The sequence below is a fragment of the Apus apus genome, chromosome 3 (genome assembly GCF_020740795.1).
Source record: "Apus apus isolate bApuApu2 chromosome 3, bApuApu2.pri.cur, whole genome shotgun sequence".
Taxonomy (NCBI): Eukaryota; Metazoa; Chordata; class Aves; order Apodiformes; family Apodidae; genus Apus; species Apus apus.
Window position 1 is genome coordinate 115742523 of NC_067284.1, and position 18915 is coordinate 115761437.

The 18915-nt window shown below is 45.1% G+C and overlaps 1 protein-coding gene across 1 annotated transcript in view; it reads left to right on the forward strand.

The window, feature by feature from the left end:
- Positions 1-13195, forward strand: part of SMC6 (structural maintenance of chromosomes 6) — a 962009-nt gene extending 948814 nt beyond the window's left edge. Inside the window, exon 24 of the transcript XR_007889153.1 lies at positions 13105-13195. The gene's annotated coding sequence lies outside the window, so the exon portion shown is untranslated. The remainder of the gene's footprint in view (positions 1-13104) is intronic.
- The last annotated feature ends 5720 nt before the right edge of the window (positions 13196-18915 follow it).

Sequence of the window (18915 nt, forward strand, 5' to 3'; positions counted from 1 at the left end):
GGAGAATTCTCCTGGCATAAAATGCAGTGTATAGGTTGAAAATCAGGCAGGTCCCCCAGGCTTGGGGTCAGGGTGCCTGTTCGTTGAATCTCAGCTGAGGAAGCAGCCTTGATACAACTGAAAAGTGCTTCCCATCCCTGGCAGTGTTGAAGGGCAGGTTGGATGGGGCTTGGAGCAACCTGGGCTGGTGGGAGGTGTCCCTGCCCATGCAGGGGGGTTGGAACTAGGTGGTCTTGGAGGTCTCTTCCAACCCAAACCATTCTATGATCCTATGATTGCTCTGCTGTGCACAGGAAAGCAGTTTAATTTTTAACCACAACACATATACAATATTAGAAACACATTTACGTAGAGATACAGAGATTTTTCAAGTGTAGTATGTGTATTAATGTACATATTTACAGCTAGACATTGTTTGTGTTTCAGTGTCCAGTCTTTGTCACATGAAGAAAAGCTGAGATCTTGAATGCGTTTCAACAGAGGTGTGCAAATCTCTGCTAAGCTTGAGTGGGGAGCAATGACAGTTCTTCAGTCTTTAATTTTTGCATTATTTTCAGTCGTCCACATCTCTTGCAAGAATTGGTGTCCCACTCAAACAGGGATATCCAAAGAAAGCCAGAGATAAACCACTTGTAAGTAGGTTTGCAGGAAGCAGGAGACAGTGAGAAGCTTTTCCTTCCAGGCCTGTTGAAGAGATCTGCTGTTCACTGCTCCCTAGGAACTGAAACACTGTCCTGCCATTTGCAGAGGAAAACAAACAAACAAAAAAAAACAAACAAAAAAAGCAAGGAAAAATATGTGGTAACTTTAGAAGTTATTGAAGGAAGAGAAATGGGGAATAAATTTTAATAGGATACAAAAGATACAGGTTTTCTTTTTATATGTATATCTATAAATAAAAATATCCATTTTTTTCTGGCTATTTTTGTAGCATTGAGTAGAGCTGGACCTCAGTTTTCCAGGGTGTGTGCTGTATAGCTTTATTCCAGAGCATCCCAAAGGAAGTACAGTTTGCTGGTGAATCTGGCCAGCAGAACTGTTTATATGTTACAAAGTCATTTACACCTGAGCAAAGAGTGAGGAGTGGACAGGAGCTGGAGCTGGTGCCTTCCACTGAGCTCCCCAGAGCTGCCAGTATCTCAGCAGCAGCTCTGAGCAGCATGAATTACAGCGTTAGCTGCTTCCAAAGTGTCAGATCTGTCATGTTTGATGCTGGAGTCAGGAGACACACTTGAGCACAGCAAATCATACAACCACAGAATCATGGAATGGTCTGGGTTGGAAGGGACCTCTGGAGATCACCAAGTCCAACCCACCTGCCAGAGCAGGATCACCTGGGGCAGGTCACACAGAAACTTATCCAGACAGATCTTGAAAGTCTCCAGAGAAGGAGACTCCACAGCCTCTCTGGGCAGCCTGTCCCAGGGCTCTGTCACCCTCACAGGAAAAAGTTTCTCCTCATGTTGAGGTGGAATTTCCCATGTTCCAGTTTGAATCCATTGCCCCTCATCCTATCACAGGGCACAAGTGAGAAGAGCTTGTCCTTGCCTTCTTGACACCCACCCTTCAGATATTTGTAATCATTAATAAGATCCCCTCTCAGTCTTCTCCATAATAAACAGGCCCAGGTCTCTCAGCCTTTCCTCATAAGGTGTTCCAGTCATTTCATCATCCTTGTAGCCTCCCTTGGACTCTCTCTAGTAGATCCTTGTCCCTCTGGTCCAAGCAGCCAGAATCTCAGTGCAGTGAGTTCCAACCAGGTGCAGAACTGCCCTTCCATGCAATGGCTTTTTGTCCATGATTTCTAGTAGGTCAGTGTCTGAAGAGCTCTAGCTATAAATTACTTGTAAACCTAATTTTCTGCCGTAACTGATAGAGTAGTCCAGTCTAATGATGGTCCTTTGAAATAAATGTAAAGAATTTTTATAACAGTCTATGCAACAATGAAGGATATTTCAGATATGTCTACATATTATCCTGTAAACAACATTAATTCATTTTGTCTACTCCAAGTGGAATAAAAAGGCCTGTATCTGCTTTCAGGTTTATAAACAATTGAGTGCTGGGCCTCAGCAAGGTTTATTAGCTTGGACTAAACATCACATAATATGGTCAGATAGTTTCTTCTCAATCTGGAAGTGGACAAAGGCAAGCTTCTACTTGCCCAAAGACCACGGTAGAACCTTACACAGTTTCTCCCAGAAGAGCTTCAGATATGGTCTGGTCCGTATGCAGAAGGTTTTGAGGATAGGGTACAAATAGACCTCAAACTGATCAGTCTTAATCCAATATCAGAGTGGATTTTTTGGGTCTGTTTATGCCTCTTAAGAAGAGGTTTAAGTTAAATTGAAAAGCTAAGCTTAAAGCAGAGCAAAGCTGTTTACATTGGGGATTATACTGGTATAGCTTCACCTAGACAGCTCCGTCTGCATGGAGGGTAAAATGTAGACAAAGTCTGCAGGTGTACTGTGATAAAAACTTAAGCTATAGCAAGGAGAGGAGGAAGGACAAGAATAACAACAATAATTTGTTGTTTGTATTTCGTAAGCTTTGAAAAACTTGAAAAAAAGAGAATCTTTCCTGTTTCTGTGAGAAAGACTGAAACAGACAATAGGGTAAAATAATTCTGCTGGGGCTTAGAAAACTACACGTGCTGCCAAAAGCAGGAAATAAACAGGCTGAAATAAACAGAAAACCAACATTTTCTTTCCCCAAATCTCTTTCTTTTCAAGTAAATCTTCTCTCATAACAACTAGAGGCAAAAATAGTTCAGGCTGAAATGTTGCTGGTAAAACCAGCCTTGTTGCAATGAAAACACACTGTGTTTTCACACAGCCTTTTACATGTGGCACACGTTCCTGGAAAGCATTTGCCCCTTCACTCGCCAACACAACCCAGCCTGCTCTGTGGTGTTGCCCAGGCTGTCTTGGCCTGGACAGGAGAGCAGGATTTATGAGTCTTCAGAGAGGGGCTTAAAAGTTTGAGACAGCATTTTTAGGTTTGGGCAAAGACAGAGCCAGCTGGCTGGCTCTCAGGATTTCCCCTGTCAAGTGATCCATGAAGCATGGTTGGCACCAGCTGCACAGGAACCTGAGTATACCTGGGCCCTCAAAGGGAGGTCAAGTACCTCCTTGACAGCAGGCGTGGAAGGGAGAGTGGGAATGCAAAAAGAAAAACCAAGCAATTGCTCTCGGAGAAAACCTGGGGGGGAAAGAGGTGTGTGCTGGGTTCCACACAGCATCTTCATCACCTTCACAGCCATGGCCTGGCCCTGTGAAAATGGAAACAGCTCTGCTGGAAGTGGGGGTCCTCACTGTTCACTTCAGTCTCTGAGTACAATTAATACGTCTGAAAAACACAATGTTCTTGGTTTATTTTCCATGTTGTACTGAAGTGAATCACTTCCTGAGTTTATTCAAATGCATTCAAAGGAGTTAGGATGGAGGGGCGTGGTTTACAGACAATGGTTTCCCACATTCATGGCAGTATCAGAGTCAGTGCCCCACAGCTGAGCCCATTTTCACAACCCCCTGTCCTGAGCAGAGCTGGCTCACACGTGCAGCCCTGCTGAAAGCACCAGGGCTAAGGGCTTTCGGGCACTGTGCAGCAGAAAGGCTGCCCCTGGGCAGTGCCTGGGACCTGTACAGCTGAAATGCCAAATGATCCTGACTCCTGCTGGACTCAACGGGGTGTCCAGCATCTCTTTGGATCTGCCACATGTTCATGGGAGCAGCTGTTCTTGGCCTTGGTGGTCTCTGGTCCCCTTCCCCACAGCAAGGCAGCCCAGCCTCCAGCTGCCGAGCGCAGTGAGGAGGCTGAGAATGGCTCCAGGTGCAGCTCAGGCTTTGGCATTTTCAGAGGCTAGATCAAGAATTCTAAAGTTTGAAAAGTTAAGTCTGACAAAGAGCCCAGAAACCCCATTTTTTCCCAGTGAGGACTGCTGCTGACAGTGAGTCTGACGGATGTTCTGACGCAGAACAAGCAGCGTTCAGCCTGTCCCCACCATCTGCCCAACTCCTGGTTTCTTTTCCTCCTTCAGTTCCATTGGAAAATATCAACAGCAAGTGGGGTTTTCTTTACCAAGACAGATCATGTGTTGGTTTGTACTGAAACTCACGAGTTCTTTGTATTCTGGGAGAGCACAGCTGCAGCACAATGAGTGGCAACTGTTTGAACTCTCTGAGATAAAACTGCTCCAATATTGATAAGGGCTCTTGCACTGTGCTCGTGCTACACACAGGGCTAATCTGGCAGTTGGATAAATCTCGTTTTCTGCCCAATTAAAAAATAAAAGCAACCCAGGAGATACATTCAAGATACAAAACAGTGATTTGGGAGCAGATGCAAATCTGAGCAAGTATTGAGTCACGGGATTATTATTTTTTTTCCTCTGTGTGTTTTCTATGACCACAGAAAATCCTTCTGAGGCAAGACCCAAGTTGAGGAGCGGCTGCATCATTAGTGAGGCAAACACACAGGGTGGAAAGACAGAGATTATTACTTATTTGTAGCTATTTATGGCAGCACCTTGAGGAACAACTGACCATATTGCACTGTTCAATGAACAAATATGTAGACAGACTCCTTGTTGTAAGTAACTAATGCTTGAAAGAATGAACCAGACAGAGTATAAAAGGATATAAATGTACATTTTTAATGTAGAATCCTGAAGCACAGTCAAGATTCACACCCATTGTTTCTCAGTCTCTTAGTTAAGGTTCTCTCTCATTGCTATGGAAATACAATTGAACAGCTTTTAGCTTAATTCAAAGTAAAACAGAGGAGAAATCACTCTACCCTTGGTAGCATTGCTGTCCTAAATAGTCTGTTATGTTTCAGTTACTCACTTCCTTTCTGAAACTTCTCTGTGCTATTTTGGTTTGAAATGTATGCTACAAGATTGAAATTTATTTCACCTGAAAACTTGACCACAGGAAGTGTCTGTAAATCCTCCCTAGAGTAATTCTACATCTCCCAAATGTCTATTTTTCTAGGAAGAATTACCCTCCAGAGGAAATTATCCTGATCGATGAGTGCAGTGAAAGCCTATATTACAAGCCAAGACTGTAACCCTTATTTCTAGAGACCTAATATGAAAGCAAATTAATTTTCATAAAGGTGATACTAGCTTTTCTGGTGCACCTTTCAACTCCTAAATCTCATTAAATAAATGCTTAATTAAGCCTACTAAAAGGAAGGCAATGCCTAATTGAAATCACTAATGCAAACAGTTTCATTCTAGAGACCATGAAATCTGGTGGAGACTCCACCACCTACTGAGCTATTAGGAAATTCTGAAGTGACAAGTGACAGGGTAAAATGTAGTGACATCTTCTGAGATGGAGGATAGACAGACAGCCTGTGGGGCTGTTCAGCCTGGAGAAGAGAAGGCTCCAGGGAGACCTTAGAGCACCTTCCAGTGCCTGAAGGGGCTCCAGGAAAGCTGGGGAGGGACTTGGGACAAGGGCTTGTAGTGAGAGGACAAGGGGGAATGGATTAAAACTGGAGGAGGGGAGATTGAGGTGAGACTCTTGAGTGTGAGGGTGGTGAGACCCTGGCCCAGGTTGCCCAGGGAAGCTGTGGCTGCCCCATCCCTGGCAGTGCTGAAGGGCAGGTTGGATGGGGCTTGGAGCAACCTGGGCTGGTGGGGGTTGTCCCTGCCTGTGCAGGGGATTGGATCTAGAGGATGTTTAAGGTCCCTTCCAACTCAAACCAGTCTATGATTCCATGAAACTAAAATATGTATGCGTAAAGCAAATGGTACCAGGCTTATTCCCTCACCCTGAGGCCAGACTGAGTTACCCTGACCAGGTCTGTGCCTGCAGGTTCTCTTACCCTCCAAAAGAGAGTGCCCATGCAGAAAATTCTGATTGGGAATAGTTCCTCACCCCTACTGGCCTCTGAGCTCTGCCTGGCAATTAGTTGGTAAAGCAACAACTGGTGCAGGCCAAAGCTGCACCAGAAACTGCTCTAGCAATTTTTTTGGAAGGGGGGATAGATTGAATTCCAGTGCCCAGGAGTGTTTCCTGGCCACGTTTAATTTCTTAATGTGGAGATAGCCTGAAGGTGCAGTTCATCTTCTCCCAATATAGACATGAAATGTGGATGAACGTTTATCAGGCTGTGATCTGTGGACCGTTTGGTGATCTGTAAGACATCACAAGGTGTTTTCACAATTGTTTTGAAAGAGCTTCAAAAGCTTTTAAACATAAATGCACAAAAATATGTTTTCAGGCATGCAGCAAGAAAACAAAATGGGGAAAAATGAAAGTCACCTGAGACTTTTCCCAGGGTAGATGAATTTTATTTTATATAAATGAAAATCATCGTGGCAATGCTGTACTAGATGGTCCTTGGCATGATTTCAAAAAAGTTATCTGGAATTAGGGTTAAAAACAATTGAAGAACAGCAGGCTAGATGACCCCTTGGTGTCCAGCCAGATCCATGACTGTTCTTCTTGAAAGGATGTGCAGATGCCTCCCCTTGGGTGGGAGCTGGTTTTCCGATTCCATGAACTCCAGGTATTTTTCCCCTGTACTTAGGTGTAGAAGCAGGAGGTTGGTGGTGGAAATGAGTCTCATTAGGGGCCTGGGCTGGGTCTGAACAGTGCACTGGTACCATGATGGTTCTGTTGTTTTGAGTACGTATAATATCAAACTCCCACACCTTTTCAGCTGTGGCTCTCCTGGTGTTAGTCGTGCTCCTCATCCTGTGCTACCTGATTGCCTGACTTTCTGGCCCACAGCTCTGTCCCCCTGCCACACTAGGGCATGGCTGTCTCTGTGAGGTCTCTGCTGCTCTTCTCCCTTCCCCAGCCAAGCTCTGCTGTGGAGCAGAGCCTGGGATCAGGGGAGCTGATCAGTAGAGATCCTTAGTTCAAAGGTAGGAGTGAGAAAGGAATGTAGTTCTTGTATTGTTAAACAATAAGTGGAGAGCAGAAAGTCCTGGGGTGGCAGCTGGTGGACAAAGAGAATTTCGAGGGGCAGGAGGATCACAGCTGGAATCTCAGAGCCTTTTTGAACTGCTGTTTCTATCACAGGCCACCACATACAAGTCCTAGTCTCTACCAAGATCCAGCTGGCTGAAGGATGGGAATTAATGAGTGGAAAGAGACACCCATTGTCCTCTAAGATCCTATGGCTGCCTTCTTGGGTAGAAAAAACACCTTGGTTTGATAACATCTCAATAGCTCTTGAAGAGGACTACTGGGAAAGGTTTAAATGAGGACACTCCATGTTAAACTTGGATTCAGCAGACACACTTTTATGTGAGGTGTCCCTCATACGTGTCTGTGCCACATCCCTCCAGCCTGCATTGCCAAGTCTGTGAGAGGCTCACTTAGACATTGGACTTGATATGAGTTCATCCTGGTGTGATCTGTCTCAATGTCACCTGAAATTTCTGTTCACTAACTTGGCCATCAGCCAGCCTGTCCATGCCACACACCAGGGTTTTGTACAACATGGGTTTTTTTTTTTGCTGTGTTGGGAACGTCATGTTTTAATCAGTGTCTCTTGGAATGTTAAATCCAATGAAGGCTGGAAGTGAGAGCCTAGAAATGCTGAGAGACAGTTACCATGGAAACCAGAGCAGTGTCTACTGGGTCCCCCACACTGGCAACACGATGCAGCACAGAGGCCTCCGAAAGCATTTTCAGCAGTTGGGACAACATTTTTTGAAGCCTGGAGCAGACAACTGGATGCTGGTTTGAGGGTAGCTGGTAGGCTGGCCACAGTTGGGTGGCAGATGGTGGAGTCACCCATTGAGCTGGTCTGTGCTGTGCCAGTTGGTAAACTGCTTCTGTAGAACTTGTTTTGCTTGACTTGCCCAGCATTAGGAGCTAAATTTGCTGAAGCCTTAGGTCACAAGCTGTGAACGTTCACCTAGATATGTTGAACGTCATGACAGGACAAAGGATAATGGTTTTAAACTGAGATAGATTTAGACTAGATATTAGGAAGAAATGTTTTAAGATGGGGGTGGTGAAACACTGGCACAGGGTGCCCAGAGGGGTGGTAAAAGCTCCATTCCTGGAACACTCAAGGTCAGGTTGGTCGGGGCTTTGAGCAACCTGATCTAGGGGAAGATGTCCCTGATTATTGCAGGGGGTTGGACTAGGTGACCTTTGAGGGTCCCTTCCAAACCAAGCCTATGATTCTATGTAAAAGAAGGCCCCAGAGCTGGTTCAAGGCAGAAGATAAGGAGATACATTCATTACATGAAACTGCAGCCTTAGAGATAAGAAATGACCCACCTAGAGCCAATGAAAGGACCCAATGAGGAATGGGAAGACCTCAGACCCTAATATTGCTACTAGTCCAAACTGCTGTGCGAGAGGTGGGGAATTCAGATTGTAAGAGTATAATTGCCCAGGAATTTCTTTCTTTGAGGCCTCTCTTCAGAGTCACCCAGCTCAAGATGTAGCACTGTGAATAAAAATTATTTGTACAGAGGAATCCATCTTTCAGGGGATCTGTTCAGCAGAAACCTGGAGTCAAACTCTGTTGTGGTGGCTGGCATGTGTAATTTCTGGAACTCACAGGAGGACCCTCACTGTTCAGGGGCAAGGGCAGTAGTCCTCCTGGCCATAGGCTGGACAGTCCTGCCTGCAGTTAGAGGTGATGAAGCTTCAGAAAAAAAATTCCAAGGCCCTATGGAGACCTGGACTTGAAACCCTCTGAAGCTGCAGCTTTGGAGCTTTCCAGCTTGGTGCTCCTCTGAGAAGAAGGGTTTAGGAACTGCAGGACAGAGAGGAGAAGCCCTGTCATCCATGGGTGCTGTGTGGAAAGTCACCCAGGTAACTTGGAGGGCACTTCTGGGCACTGCAGAGAGCAGTGCTGAGGACCCGGGTGCTGTCTGGGATCACCCTGCGTTTCAGTGCTCGTCTGTTGGCAGGGACTGCAGAGTGTTAGCTCCTCAGGAACCTGCCTGATCCTGCTCCCAGGCATCCATGGAGGGTCCACAAAAAGCTGGTGCAATGACTCAAGGACCTGCGGAGCAAAGAAGAAAACAGTCTTGCATTTTTCCTCCCGATTCTGAATGACAAGTGCTAGAACATCTTTCTTGGTTACCACAGAAGTTCTCAAGGTGCCGTTTATTTACTGCCCTTTCTGTTTTGTTTCGTTATTGCAGCTTCTCATGGCTCAGAAAATATAACTTGCATTGAAAGCTTTGAGGGGCAGGGATCACGACTGTATTTATTTTCAGTGCTGCATGATCTCAGTTCCTGCATTAATCCTGCAGTCACTGCTCTGCTATTGGTGCAGTAATAACAGCCAGGACTGTCTGCTGAAATCCTGCTTATTACATGTGTTCATGTGATGCTCCTGGGTTTGCACTAAGCTCTTTTACTCAGACTTCAGCAGTAAATCCAATCCAAATCATTAAAAAAAAAAAATATATATATATTTTATTATTGTAACTTCCACAAATACTGGACACATCACTTGCTGTAAGACCTGTGGAGCATTTAATACACTTGAGCTCACAGGGAGCTGAGCGTCCCACTTCCAAGCGTGTCAAGGAGCAGAGTGAAAGTGGGCATATTTCAAACAGACGTAAACACTCTCTCAAGCTCAATCTCTCTCCCTTGGCTCTCAGCCACAATTTGAAAGCAATTTGCCCTAATCTGCCATATGGTTTTCTTTCTTTGCATTTTATAAAACTGCAGGGCCGAGTGAATGTGCCTCTTCCATAGCACTGACACAAGCCTGATTTAATTTAGACTTCCGTATTAACATACCAACTGAATCAGTGCTGCAGCCTGGGAGGGAAACTCAACCAGAGCTGTAATTAGTTTCCAAGTGGTACTTGCCTACAGCCCTTGAACTGGTTCTTCCTTATGATTATTATTTCTAGAGGTCAGCCCAAAAGAAGGTTAACTCTGCTCTAGCAGCATGTGACCCCCGCTCCCTTCCCCGGATCAAATCAGGCCTCCAGTAAGACATTCTTCAAGCCTGAAATCACTTCCAAACAGCAGACGTTCTTAGTAAATCTGATTCATCATGTGGAAGATCTATATGCCTGCTGTATGAAAAGCATCCCTGACTGAGATTTCCAGCAAGCCCTGCCAGTGAATCCTTTTCTTCCAGGAGTCCGTGCAGTACACTTTTATATCACAGATGGCTCCAGGACTTGGAGACAATTTCCTTAAATAGGCTTTCACACCGGGCTTGTCTACACATTTTACTGTGGAATTTTCAGCCTGAAACAAGAATGTGACATGGTTCACTAAACATATGCTCCCTGTGCATTTTAAACACACGAGCTGCCCCGTAAGCTGCAGTGGTTCTGCTCCCCTGCCTGCTGCCCGTGGACATTCCTCTGCACGCTTGTTTATTGGCTTTGATGGATCAGCTGTAGTGTGCATTGCAGGGCACCAAGCTGGCGTGGGTTCCTAGCTCCACAGCAGCATGTTTGGCCTTTGTCATGGACACAGCTTAGCTCAGCTGCTTCAGTAAAGGGGAGTCTAACCAGCAACCACAGCAGCAGGCACCACATGCTGCAGCCCTCCCTCTTTGCCAAGGGCCAGAGCCTGTCTTCAGAGGATGCTGAATGACAGCTCTGCCACTCAGGACTGGCAATAAAGGGAATTCTTCCCTGTAGACTTCAAAGCTCTGAAGGCAAGAGTCTTTTCCAAACCTGGCAGAAAATAACCCCAACTGGTTAACATTTGGGAAGAATTCCAGATACCTGGACAGGAATGCACTTACACTGCCGAGCTCACTTCTCAGTGGAGGCAACTGTGCTGCTTTGTTCAATAAACTTTAAAATTGGGAGTTTTTATAAAAACCTTTCCCTCACATTTTTCTCAGCCCTCTGCAGTCAGACTTTCCCGTAATGAGCATCTTTGTCAGCTGTTGTATTTTTATACAATCCAGAAATAAAATGTTTACCAGATCTCAGAACATTCGTGGCAGATTTGGCTGTGGTTTGTTTTGTTGGTTTTTTTCATTTGCATTTTGTTTCTGTATTTACCTTTTATTAAAAGCAGAAGCTAATATTGTGCTTTGCAGGGTCTGATCTTTCTCTTTGATGCTAAAAAAAATGCAGGAAAAAGTTGTTGGTAAGATGATTTGTACATAGGACACATGTAAACCCTTCCCTCTCATCCTAAAGGGTGCTCATCCACAAACCACTGCCAGGAGCACAAAGCAGCACGTGATAAAGAAGATCAAGAAGTCATCATCCCCCTCTACTCGGTGCTGGCCAGACCACACCTGGAGTGTTGCCTTCAGTTTTGGTCCCTGTTCTACAAAAAGGATGGGACAGACTGGAGAGTGTCCAGAGAAAGGTCACAAGGATGATCAGAGGACTGGAGGATCTGCCATGTGAGGAAAGGCTGAGAAAACTGGGTTTGTTCAGCCTGGAGAAGAGAAGGAGCAGGGAAGACCTTATCACCACCTTCCAGGACTTCAAGGGTGGCTGCCAAGAAGATGGAGACTCCCTATTTACAAGGAGTCACATGGAAAAGACAAGGGGTGATGGGCACAGGTTGCTCCTGGGGAGATTCCAACTGGACACAAGAGGTAAATGTTTCCCCATGAGGACAGTCCAACACTGGAATAGTCTTCCAAGGGAAGTGGTGGATTCCCCCACATGGGACAGTTTGAAGTCTCAGCTTGACAGGGTGCTGAGCCCCCTCATATCAACTAGAGTAGTACCTGGAAAGGTTGGAGCAGATGATCCTTGAGGTCTTTTCCAGCCTGGCATTCTGTGATTCTGTGACGTGGGATCTGAGCCCCAGTGGGGTTCACTGCTGAGGAGAATGGTTTGTTCAGCCCAGCTTGGGTCGTTTCTTAAAAAAAAAAAAAAAAAAAAAAAAAAAAGAGAATTTCCACCCCATGGAATTCCAAACCCTTTTGGAGGAAAAAAGATCTTTTAAATCTGAATAATACCCCTGATTTCTACTTGTTTGCAGAATGGAAATGCTAAGCAAAGGATTTGAAAGAAAACATTTCTAAGCAGTTTCTCTTTACTACTGTTTGGCACTGAAATATGCCAAAATATATTCCTCCAAAGGGCAAAAGATATCTTTTCTTGGAGACAAATGAATACTATAAATTACTAAAGAAGTATTAAAAACTTATAACGCAAAATTGTAAATAACATCAAGTGAGAAACAGCTCAGTCTGACAGTTTTTCAAAGAATCACAGACTGGTTTGGGTTGGAAGGGACCTTAAAGACCATCCAGTTCCAACCCCCTGCATGGGCAGGGACACCTCCCAGCAGCCCAGGCTGCTCCAAGCCCCATCCAACCTGCCCTTCAACACTGCCAGGGATGGGGCAGCCACAGCCTCCCAGGGTAACAATTGTGGTGCAGCAGCCCCTAAACTGGTGCTGCCCTAAGTCAGTCAGCCCACAGCTCTCAGCAAAGTGCTGTATAAACTTAGCAAACTGAACCATCATCAGGCAGTCCTGCACAGACATGGCCACAGATCTCTTTAGGAGCCATGCCACCCCTTGTCCAATTCCATGGTGAATTTCACCCAAAGTGAAAACATGAGGTTAAACTCCTTACTGACTCGACAGGGAGCACAACACCCTAAATTGTCCTGAGGTAAACTGGCACCTAGACTGTAGCCACAAAGCCAATAAACTCCATCATCTATTTTTACACACACACTGTAGTTCTGGAGGGAGTGAGAAATATCTGCAGGTCAGCCCAGAGTTACTCTGCATGTTCATGAAGCTCTTCACTGACCAGGAGGAGCATATTAAAGCTCTGGTTTGATAAGAGTCATGCTGACCTTTAACCACTCAGTAGCTCCATCAAGGTGAATGGGTCTGTCCATCTCCTTAATTCCAGGCATGTACTTAGTCCCCTGTTGAGTCGAGACCTGGAGGAAATGAAGAGTCAACAAAGTGTATTAAAATAATGACAAAGAAGAGTTTTGAATATCTACATACAGTGCCTAGATATGTCATCAGACAATTAATTCTAAACTAACAACACTTGGAAACACTGCTGGGGTTATTTTTTCATTCTAGAGCAAAGAAACACTCTCAAGTTGTTGGAAGAAACAAGTAGAATCAGTACCAGAATTTGGAATCAGGGAGATTGAGGTGAGACACGAGGAAAAAATTCTTTAATATGAGGGAGGTGAGACCCTGGCCCAGGTTGCCCAGGGAAGCTGTGGCTGCCCCATCCCTGGCAGTGTTGAAGGGCAGGTTGGATGGGGCTTGGAGCAACCTGGGCTGGTGGGAGGTGTCCCTGCCCATGCAGGGGGGTTGGAACCTGAAGATCTTGAAGGTGCCTTCCAACGCAAACCATTCTGTGATTATAATATTCAGAACACAATTGATTTCAACCTCCTTGAGAAAGAGAGCAATGGAAGAGGTACACTAGAAGTTATAAGGTGTAAAATTGGTGGTAATATTTATTCTTATGTAAGCACCTAGTGCTTTGTCTTATTACTATCTAAAACCTGGCCAAGGAGCAAGTTCCAGCACTGGAGAAGTCATCTCCCCTGCCATTCCACTGCTAGCACACCTGCTGGCATAGCTTGGCCCGTGCTGAAAGCTCTCTTGAAGACAGTCCTGCAAGTCTTAGTCACCAGGCACTTCAGGGGCCATCCTCTGTAGCTTTTATACCTCAGGTTTTTCTCATTCCACCTCACTGTGTCATGCACTCCTATCCAGGCAGACTTTGCATCCTTAAACACCCCGACATGCCCTCGTGCCACATCCCAGGACGTGCAACAGGAATGCAACAGTGCCATGGTACAAAGCAAGCACCATCCCACAGCACAGCTGCACCTTATCTCAGGTACTTTGAGTGGAAAGCCATGCATGCTAACCACAGGAGCAGTCCCAGGAATCAGAGGAGACTCAGGGCCAAGGTCTGCACACTGTGAACACAGGTCGTTTCCTAGAACATGGTGTGGAAGGACACAGGCAGGAGAACCAATGGGCAGTGGGTCTCAGTCATTTGATGCTTTGGTTTCCTCAGCATGCCACTAGACCTGGAACTGGAAATACAGAAATAAATAAATCAGACAATTGCAAGGAACAGTATAATCATTTTACAGGAAAATAATCATACTCCTGAAGTTAACTGTAGTAACATTTCAGTACTGACTTATAAAGAAACAAAGTCACAGGATAAGGGGGCAAAGAAGATGCTGAACTCCTGTCAAACTGGTGTAATTTATGTTACCCAGGAATGAGAACCAACTGACAACTTAACCAATATGTTAATCAGTGAAACAGGGATCTCTAAAGTCATGTACTGAAGATGACACCTGTTTCCCTTTACACTTAAGAAACAGTATGACCATTGATGGTCCTGTCAGGGTATTAACAAGCAAGGGGCAAAGAAAAATGCTGCTCTGCCAAACTTTTTCAGATGCAACAGGAATTTTTAAAGAAATCTAACTGAGGAATTGGAAAATCCCAATAAAACACAAGGTATGTGCCAAAGCAGTCCAAACAGATTATCGTTTGTCAGTCAGGGGCCAAATTAGGTCATGTTAACCCACCACATTGTATGAATTTCAGGTCCAAGACCACATGGATATTTTTTCATCTGATCCTGTTGCAGATATGGGCTACTGGCTAATCAGTAAAATAATTTATCATATAGGAGCTAAGTCATAACTCTTCCTATAAGCTGCAGGAAACGGGCTCAAACTGGGTCCAAAACCAATAAACAACCTTAGAATAATCTGACATTTAACAGAATTCTTTAATTTGGTTTTATCAATTAATGAACCCAAGAAGACAATCAAAAGTCAAGGATTAAAGTCTCAAAATTGCCAAAGGAGGAGTTTTTATAGAATGGCCCTGGGGTGACTAAACAGGACGTAACTCTTCCCTCACCAAAGAATCTTGACCTTACATGGAGCTCTCTGTCCACCTGGTTGCACTTGAAGTTTGATCTGGATTTTCCTCAGTTCCACCCATTGAAGCAGATTCATTTTCCATGAAGTATTTAAAATATGCTCTTTTTCAACAAGAATTCAGTGTGTACAAGGGTGGGCCTGGGACTCACCTGAGGCCCTGCCCCAGAGTGCAAGGCTGTGCCTGCTAAAGCCTTCTGCTGGGATGTGCATCCAGCATCCCTCAGAAAGAGGAAATTCAGATAACTGAGTTGAGAAAGCCAAGAGAAGAAAGGTAGCTGATTCCTTATCCAGCAGTTTTGCTAATGTAACATCTCAAAGCTGTTGTTTTTCTAGCCAAAACTATTGCATGAATTTGACCTAAATTTGTTAATAGTTTTGGGACAACCAGAATTGCATTTTTCCTCAAATAAACTATTCATCAGAAAGAAAATTACTGCTCTTGTCACAGAACACCAGCTGCCTAACCATTCACAAAAATAAAAAAGCAGCTTTAAAATCTAAAGAAACAAAATGAAAAGTCTTACAGTATCTCTTACCAGCCACAGAAGGCATGTAAAAAGAATAAAGTGAAAAAAAGAAAAGAAGCAGGAATGCAAAAGAAACGTAGAACAGCACGGGATAATTATAAAGCTCAAGAGGTTATTCAGCTGAAGAGTTATCTTTCAAAAAATGGAAATCCATCCCAAAAGAAGCCACGAAAAAATGTGCAAACTATGGCTTGTAAAATGGGTGTTGGGAATTGAGACTGGGTTGTGAAATCCATAAACTTAAGTGAGTCTTATTATCTCAAACATACCCTGCACAGTGGAGTTGTAGAGGGCTGGGAAGGAATGTGAACAGCAAGCAGAAAATGGAAGAACAAAGGACAAATTATGCAAATGTATCAGATTTGGGAAGCTGAGATTGTTGCCTCCCCAACAACTTGAATAACAGTGTTTAAATACAACTTTCTTTTTGTGGAAAGCACCACTTTCTAAGCAGCCCTTCCAAATGCTTTCCCATCTGTTTCAACAAATGTGATAATGAGGAGGTTATGCTGCAAGCTCTAAAAAAATCAAGTGATTTATCCAGACTAGGAAAGACAAAGCAGGTAAAAGGCTGTGTCAGTCACCGTGCTCCAAGTGAGCATAATCCCAAATGCCCTTTCTTTTCTTAACTCTGCTTTGCATCCGAAGAGAAAAGCACTACCAATTGAGGTTCGACCAGTTTAGCTTTGAAGGAAGAACAGATCAAAACAGATCACTTACAACTCTGCCCTGCATGGGTGTCTCAAGCTGCTGTAAAACTGAACCCCGCCTGGAAAAGGATTCAGCAACTAGGAGATTAAATTTTACTTTAAGGGCAGTTGTTAATAGAAGACATGTCTGAAAACCTGGGCATTTTATTTAGCTGGGCATTCCAGACTGAGAGAGGTTTTTAACTCTGTGCAGGAGCAAGGGACTTTCTGTGCAGGGATGTCCCAGCAGGGCAGCGGCAGGAAGGTGCAGGTTGCGCTGCAGGAGCCGGAGAGAAGCAAAGCCAGCAGGGAGCCTGTCACCTTGTCACCCTCCACATCCCCTCACTAGCCAGGGGATACTGGCTTCGCTGCTGGAGTGGGAGCTGAGCTCTAACCCTCTGGCCTTCGCATCCTGCCTCTGTTCTAGTCTCAGTTTAAAGTCATTCCAGGAGAAGTGGCTCGATTTATGAGCGCATGGAACCGGGGTGTGCAGTCAGAACCTGGCCAGGGCTGATTCCTCTACTTCTGCTCTTATTATTCTTCTCAGTGCAGCTGAGATTAAAAAAAAACCACAACCAACAACCAACAAAAAATGGTCAGGAGAATGGTCAGAACAGGAGTTTTTCTAAGTAGGCTAAAGGAAGCCTTATAAACAGTATTGGGATCAAAATACTCAGGTATATGAAAGTGTTCACGTAAATGCAGGGCCCTGGCTTTAGGGCTAAGCTGCATCATTACAGACCCCTGATACCACATCCAGCACCAGAGGCACAATGTGGTCTTTTTGAAGCTGGGTGGGGTGACAAGTCTAATCTATCTCAATTTCCTTCAGTCTTTTCAGCATCCCTGCTGTTTTTTCAGGTAGAAGAGGGTGGGGATTAAGATTCACTGATCTCTATTTCTTAGATAAACTGAAAGAAGTCAAAAGGAAATAAACAACGTATTATAGATAAAGAGATTACAGTGTATTAGAATAGTAAGTATATTCTCTTTGGAAGTTTTCTCCTGGTGGTATTTAACTTTGCCCATCCATCCCAAATTTCCAGATGTTCAGTGGTTCCCCTGGAGCAGCAGATCATGGAATGATTTGAGTTGGAAGGGACCTTAAAGATCATCTAGTTCCAACCCCCTGCATGGGCAGGGACACCTCCCACCAGCCCAGGTTGCTCCAAGCCCCATCCAGCCTGCCCTTCAACACTGCCAGGGATGGGGCAGCCACAACATGTGTGAAAGCTGCATTGCTTCGTATAGCTGCATCACAAAACCCTGTGCCAGTGCTTCCTCAGGGAAGGAGATGCATAAATCCCCTTTCTGGAGTGATTTGTGAAGGGAGGGAGGAAGCCAAGGAGGAAAGCTTCCATGCCACAGAGCTGTGCTTCACCTCTGCACCAAGTCCTTGACTGCTGATGTGTCTGGAAGTGTAGCTATTCCTCAGCAGACCTGGAGAGGGAATTGTGCAGTTCTGAGTGAAGGTCAAACAGCAAATCCCACAAGTAATTGGTGCTGAAGGTCCCAAACAGGACGTGTTTTCCTTTATGCCTTCTACAGACCATTTTACCCAGCTCACCTGGGGAACCAGTCACGGCTGTCAAGTTGCATTGGGCCACCAAAGCTGAGCTTTGAAAGGAATTGGGGATTGGGAATGGGATATATTGGTCTCAGGCTATGAGTATAATGCAACCAGATTTATATTTTTTCCTCAGGCCTAATCCCTAAACAAATCCTTAACTTGTGTCTGGATGTTGCAGGACCTCTCAGTTCTGCTGGCACGCCACATTGCTGAGCACTGCAAAAGCTGGGTAAAAGTGCCCCAAATCTAAGCAGGTTTCTTTCTGAGCATCCCCCAAAAATTCCAGAGAAACAGTGACTCCAGGCAAATCCAGGACACCTGGCACATACCCCATGTGCACTGAGCAGATGCCCTTTCCTGCCAAGAATCTGGCAGTCTCCCTTCTCCTTCCATCCAGGTAATGGAGGGTGGAAAATAAGTTTGTTAGAAAGATCTTTATCCTGTGGAGGCAAACGCTGAGGCCAGCTGAGACAGAGCTGGAGGTGGTCCATACAGCTTGCATTGCTTCTGCCTTCACCTTGGCTCTGCAGATGGGAGCAGACCAGGTGCTCACCCAGCTCCCCTGTGCCCCCAACCATGTGTCCCCAGAACCTTTCCCATTCCCTGCCACTCTGTGCAAGAAGCTGTGCTGCAGCATCTCTGCAAGGTCTGGGTCTTCTGCAAAGGTTCCTCCTGGCCATGGGCTCTGCCCCACCATCACCACTGCCATCACAATCATTCAGGTTGCACCAGGGGAGGTTGAGACTGGGTAGTAGGGAAAATTTATTCGCTGCAAGGGTTGTCAGGCACTGGAACAGGCTGCCCAGGGCAGTGGCTGAGTCACTGTCCCAGAAGGTATTTAAAAGAGGTGTAGATGTGGTGCTGAGGGACATGGTTTAGTGGTGGAGTTGGCAACATGAGGTTGACGGTTGAACTTGATGATCTTAAAGGTCTTTTCCAACCAAAACAGTTTTATGATTCTATGATTCTGTTCAAAGCCCCATTCCTGCTCACCTCATGGAAAAGAGAGGAAGGCAGCAGAATGTGCTGCTTAAAGGCTCAGGGGGATTTCTCCCTTTCCTAGTCTGGCCTAGCCTGGCCAGCTAAATACACTGCTGGAGATGCCTTTGTGGCTCCTTTTGAAGGAGGAGAAACTCCTGCTTCCCAGGAGAGAGGAGAGATGGCTGCAACAGGTGGCCCAGTAGCCAAATTCCTGTTTGGATTCTTATTAATTGCATTTCTTGCTGGTATATTACATGTTTGTTAATTAAGTATGACAATACTCTTTTGGTTAGCTTAGGCCTC